Genomic DNA, 7,240 nt, shown 5'->3' with positions numbered 1-7,240 from the left:
CCCGGAGGAAACCCACGCGGACACAGGGAGAACACACCGCACTCCTCACAGACAGTCACCCGGAGGAAACCCACGCGGACACAGGGAGAACACACCGCACTCCTCACAGACAGTCACCCGGAGGAAACCCACGCGGACACAGGGAGAACACACCGCACTCCTCACAGACAGTCACCCGGAGGAAACCCACGCGGACACAGGGAGAACACACCGCACTCCTCACAGACAGTCACTCGGAAGAAACCCACGCGGACACAGGGAGAACACAACGCACTCCTCACAGACAGTCACTCGGAAGAAACCCACGCGGACACAGGGAGAACACACCGCACTCCTCACAGACAGTGACCCGGAGGAAACTCACGTGGACACAGGGAGAACACACCGCACTCCTCACAGACAGTAACCCGGAGGAAACTCACGCGGACACAGGGAGAACACACCGCACTCCTCACAGACAGTCACCCGGAGGAATCCCACGCAGACACAGGGAGAACACACCACACTCCTCACAGACAGTCATCCGGAGGAAACCCACGCGGACACAGGGAGAACACACCGCACTCCTCACAGACAGTCACCCGGAGGAAACCCACGCAGACACAGGGAGAACACACCACATTCCTCACAGACAGTCACCAGGAGGAAACCCACGCGGACACGTGGAGAACACACCACACTCCTCACAGACAGTCACCCGGAGGAAACCCACGCAGACACAGGGAGAACACACCGCACTCCTCACAGACAGTCATCTGGAGGAAACCCATGCGGACACAGGGAGAACACACCTCACTCCTCACAGACAGTCATCCGGAGGAAACCCACGCGGACACAGGGAGAACACACCGCACTCCTCACAGACAGACACCCGGAGGAAACCCACGCGGACACAGGGAGAACACACCGCACTCCTCATAGACAGTCACCCGGAGGAAACCCACGCGGACACAGGGAGAACACACCGCACTCCTCACAGACAGTCACCCGGAGGAAACCCACGCGGACACAGGGAGAACACACCGCACTCCTCACAGACAGTCACCCGGAGGAAACCCACGCGGACACAGGGAGAACACACCGCACTCCTCACAGACAGTCACCCGGAGGAAACCCACGCAGACACAGGGAGAACACACCTTACTCCTCACAGACAGTCATCTGGAGGAAACCCATGCGGACACAGGGAGAACACACCTCACTCCTCACAGACAGTCATCCGGAGGAAACCCACGCGGACACAGGGAGAACACACCGCACTCCTCACAGACAGACACCCGGAGGAAACCCACGCGGACACAGGGAGAACACACCGCACTCCTCATAGACAGTCACCCGGAGGAAACCCACGCGGACACAGGGAGAACACACCGCACTCCTCACAGACAGTCACCCGGAGGAAACCCACGCGGACACAGGGAGAACACACCGCACTCCTCACAGACAGTCACCCGGAGGAAACCCACGCGGACACAGGGAGAACACACCGCACTCCTCACAGACAGTCACCCGGAGGAAACCCACGCGGACACAGGGAGAACACACCGCACTCCTCACAGACAGTCACTCGGAAGAAACTCACGCGGACACAGGGAGAACACACCGCACTCCTCACAGACAGTCACCCGGAGGAATCCCACGCAGACACAGGGAGAACACACCACACTCCTCACAGACAGTCATCCGGAGGAAACCCACGCGGACACAGGGAGAACACACCGCACTCCTCACAGACAGACACCCGGAGGAAACCCACGCGGACACAGGGAGAACACACCGCACTCCTCACAGACAGTCACCCGGAGGAAACCCACGCGGTCACAAGGAGAACACACCGCACTCCTCACAGACAGTCACCCGGAGGAATCCCACGCGGACACAGGGAGAACACACCGCACTCCTCAAAGACAGTCACCCGGAGGAAACCCACGCGGACACAGGGAGAACACACCGCACTCCTCACAGACAGTCACCCGGAGGAAACCCATGCGGACACAGGGAGAACACACCGCACTCCTCACAGACAGTCACTCGGAAGAAACCCACGCGGACACAGGGAGAACACACCGCACTCCTCACAGACAGTAACCCGGAGGAAACTCACGCGGACACAGGGAGAACACACCGCACTCCTCACAGACAGTCACCTGGAGGAATCCCACGCGGACACAGGGAGAACACACCGCACTCCTCACAGACAGTCACCCGGAGGAAACCCACGCGGACACAGGGAGAACACACCGCACTCCTCACAGACAGTCACCCAGAGGAAACCCACGCGGACACAGGGAGAACACACCGCACTCCTCACAGACACTCACCCGGAGGAAACCCACGCGGACACAGGGAGAACACACCGCACTCCTCACAGACAGTAACCCGGAGGAAACTCACGCGGACACAGGGAGAACACACCGCACTCCTCACAGACAGTCACCCGGAGGAATCCCACGCGGACACAGGGAGAACACACCGCACTCCTCACAGACAGTCACCCGGAGGAAACCCACGCGGACACAGGGAGAACACACCGCACTCCTCACAGACAGTCACCCGGAGGAAACCCACGCGGACACAGGGAGAACACACCGCACTCCTCACAGACAGTCACCCAGAGAAAACCCACGCGGACACAGGGAGAACACACCGTACTCCTCACAGACAGTCATCCGGAGGAAACCCACGCGGACACTGTGAGAACACACCACACTCCTCAAAGACAGTCACCCGGAGGAAACCCACGCGGACACGTGGAGAACACACCACACTCCTCACAGACAGTCACCCGAAGGAAAACCCACGCAGACACAGGGAGAAAACACCACACTCCTCACAGACAGTCACCCGGAGGAAACCCACGCAGACACAGGGAGAAAACACCTCACTCCTCACAGACAGTCATCCGGAGGAAACCCACGCGGACACAAGGAGAACACACCGCACTCCTCACAGACAGACACCCGGAGGAAACCCACGCGGACAATGGGAGAACACACCGCACTCCTCACAGACAGTCACCCGGAGGAAACCCACGCGGACACAGGGAGAGCACACCGCACTCCTCACAGACAGTCACCCGGAGGAAACCCACGCGGACACAGGGAGAACACACCGCACTCCTCACAGACAGTCACCCGGAGGAAACCCACGCGGACACAGGAAGAACACACCGCACTCCTCTCAGACAGTCACCCGGAGGAATCCCACGCGGACACAGGGAGAACACACCGCACTCCTCAAAGACAGTCACCCGGAGGAAACCCACGCGGACACAGGGAGAACACACCGCACTCCTCATAGACAGTCACCCGGAGGAAACCCACGCGGACACAGGGAGAACACACCGCACTCCTCATAGACAGTCACCAGGAGGAAACCCACACGGACACAGGGAGAACACACCGCACTCCTCACAGACAGTCACCCGGAGGAAACCCACGCGGACACAGGGAGAACACACCGCACTCCTCACAGACAGTCACCCGGAGGAAACCCACGCGGACACAGGGAGAACACACCGCACTCCTCACAGACAGTCACTCGGAAGAAACCCACGCGGACACAGGGAGAACACACCACGCTCCTCACAGACAGTCACTCGGAAGAAACCCACGCGGACACAGGGAGAACACACCGCACTCCTCACAGACAGTAACCCGGAGGAAACTCACGTGGACACAGGGAGAACACACCGCACTCCTCACAGACAGTAACCCGGAGGAAACTCACGCGGACACAGGGAGAACACACCGCACTCCTCACAGACAGTCACCCGGAGGAACCCCACGCAGACACAGGGAGAACACACCACACTCCTCACAGACAGTCATCCGGAGGAAACCCACGTGGACACAGGGAGAACACACCGCACTCCTCACAGACAGACACCCGGAGGAAACCCACGCGGACACAGGGAGAACACACCGCACTCCTCACAGACAGTCACCCGGAGGAAACCCACGCGGTCACAAGGAGAACACACCGCACTCCTCACAGACAGTCACCCGGAGGAATCCCATGCGGACACAGGGAGAACACACCGCACTCCTCAAAGACAGTCACCCGGAGGAAACCCACGCGGACACAGGGAGAACACACCGCACTCCTCACAGACAGTCACCCGGAGGAAACCCATGCGGACACAGGGAGAACACACCGCACTCCTCACAGACAGTCACTCGGAAGAAACCCACGCGGACACAGGGAGAACACACCGCACTCCTCACAGACAGTAACCCGGAGGAAACTCACGCGGACACAGGGAGAACACACCGCACTCCTCACAGACAATCACCTGGAGGAATCCCACGCGGACACAGGGAGAACACACCGCACTCCTCACAGACAGTCACCCGGAGGAAACCCACGCGGACACAGGGAGAACACACCGCACTCCTCACAGACAGTCACCCAGAGGAAACCCACGCGGACACAGGGAGAACACACCGCATTCCTCACAGACACTCACCCGGAGGAAACCCACGCGGACACAGGAAGAACACACCGCACTCCTCACAGACACTCACCCGGAGGAAACCCACGCGGACACAGGGAGAACACACCGCACTCCTCACAGACAGTAACCCGGAGGAAACTCACGTGGACACAGGGAGAACACACCGCACTCCTCACAGACAGTCACCCAGAGAAAACCCACGCGGACACAGGGAGAACACACCGCACTCCTCACAGACAGTCACCCAGAGAAAACCCACGCGGACACAGGGAGAACACACCGCACTCCTCACAGACAGTCATCCGGAGGAAACCCACGCGGACACTGTGAGAACACACCACACTCCTCAAAGACAGTCACCCGGAGGAAACCCACGCGGACACGTGGAGAACACACCACACTCCTCACAGACAGTCACCCGAAGGAAAACCCACGCAGACACAGGAAGAAAACACCACACTCCTCACAGACAGTCACCCGGAGGAAACCCACGCAGACACAGGGAGAACACACCTCACTCCTCACAGACAGTCATCCGGAGGAAACCCACGCGGACACAGGGAGAACACACCGCACTCCTCACAGACAGACACCCGGAGGAAACCCACGCGGACAATGGGAGAACACACCGCACTCCTCACAGACAGTCACCCGGAGGAAACCCACGCGGACACAGGGAGAACACACCGCACTCCTCACAGACAGTCACCCGGAGGAAACCCACGCGGACACAGGGAGAACACACCGCACTCCTCACAGACAGTCACCCGGAGGAAACCCACGCGGACACAGGGAGAACACACCGCACTCCTCACAGACAGTCACCCGGAGGAATCCCACGCGGACACAGGGAGAACACACCGCACTCCTCACAGACAGTCACCCGGAGGAAACCCACGCGGACACAGGGAGAACACACCGCACTCCTCACAGACAGTAACCCGGAGGAAACCCACGCGGACACAGGGAGAACACACCGCACTCCTCACAGACAGTCACCCGGAGGAAACCCACGCGGACACGTGAGAACACACCGCTCTCCTCACAGACAGTCACCCGGAGGAAACCCACGCGGACACAGGGAGAACACACCGCACTCCTCACAGACAGTCACCCGGAGGAAACCCACGCGGACACGTGAGAACACACCGCTCTCCTCACAGACAGTCACCCGGAGGAAACCCACGCGGACACAGGGAGAACACATCGCACTCCTCACAGACAGTCACCCGGAGGAAACCCACGCGGACACAGGGAGAACACACCGCACTCCTCACAGACAGTCACCCGGAGGAAACCCACGCGGACACAGGGAGAACACACCGCACTCCTCACAGACAGTCACCCAGAGGAAACCCACGCGGACACGTGGAGAACATACCGCACTCCTCACAGACAGTCACCCGGAGGAAACCCACGCGGACACGTGGAGAACACACCGCACTCCTCACAGACAGTCACCCGGAGAAAACCCACGCAGACACGGAGAACACATCGCATTCCTCAAAGACAGTCATCTGGAGGAAACCCACGCAGACACAGGGAGAACACACCACACTCCTCACAGACAGTCATCCGGAGGAAACCCACGCGGACACAGGGAGAACACACCGCACTCCTCACAGACAGCCACCCGGTGGAAACCTACGCGGACACAGGGAGAACACACCGCACTCCTCACAGACAGTCACCCGGAGGAAACCCACGCGGACACAGGGAGAACACACCACACTCCTCACAGACAGTCACCCGGAGGAAACCCACGCAGACACAGGGAGAACACACCTCACTCCTCACAGACAGTCACTCGGAGAAAACCCACGCAGACACGGAGAACACACGGCACTCCTCAAAGACAGTCATCCGGAGGAAACCCACGCGGACACAGGGAGAACACACCGCACTCCTCACAGACAGACACCCGGAGGAAACCCACGCGGACAATGGGAGAACACACCGCACTCCTCACAGACAGTCACCCGGAGGAAACCCACGCGGACACAGGGAGAACACACCGCACTCCTCACAGACAGTCACCCGGAGGAAACCCACGCGGACACAGGGAGAACACACCGCACTCCTCACAGACAGTCACCCGGAGGAAACCCACGCGGACACAGGGAGAACACACCGCACTCCTCACAGACAGTCACCCGGAGGAATCCCACGCGGACACAGGGAGAACACACCGCACTCCTCACAGACAGTCACCCGGAGGAAACCCACGCGGACACAGGGAGAACACACCGCACTCCTCACAGACAGTAACCCGGAGGAAACCCACGCGGACACAGGGAGAACACACCGCACTCCTCACAGACAGTCACCCGGAGGAAACCCACGCGGACACGTGAGAACACACCGCTCTCCTCACAGACAGTCACCCGGAGGAAACCCACGCGGACACAGGGAGAACACACCGCACTCCTCACAGACAGTCACCCGGAGGAAACCCACGCGGACACGTGAGAACACACCGCTCTCCTCACAGACAGTCACCCGGAGGAAACCCACGCGGACACAGGGAGAACACATCGCACTCCTCACAGACAGTCACCCGGAGGAAACCCACGCGGACACAGGGAGAACACACCGCACTCCTCACAGACAGTCACCCGGAGGAAACCCACGCGGACACAGGGAGAACACACCGCACTCCTCACAGACAGTCACCCAGAGGAAACCCACGCGGACACGTGGAGAACATACCGCACTCCTCACAGACAGTCACCCGGAGGAAACCCACGCGGACACGTGGAGAACACACCGCACTCCTCACAGACA

Source organism: Hoplias malabaricus, chromosome 18 (assembly GCF_029633855.1).
Source record: "Hoplias malabaricus isolate fHopMal1 chromosome 18, fHopMal1.hap1, whole genome shotgun sequence".
Lineage (NCBI taxonomy): Eukaryota > Metazoa > Chordata > Actinopteri > Characiformes > Erythrinidae > Hoplias > Hoplias malabaricus.
The sequence above is the reverse complement of the archived record's forward strand: the minus strand, read 5'-3'. Positions refer to the sequence as shown.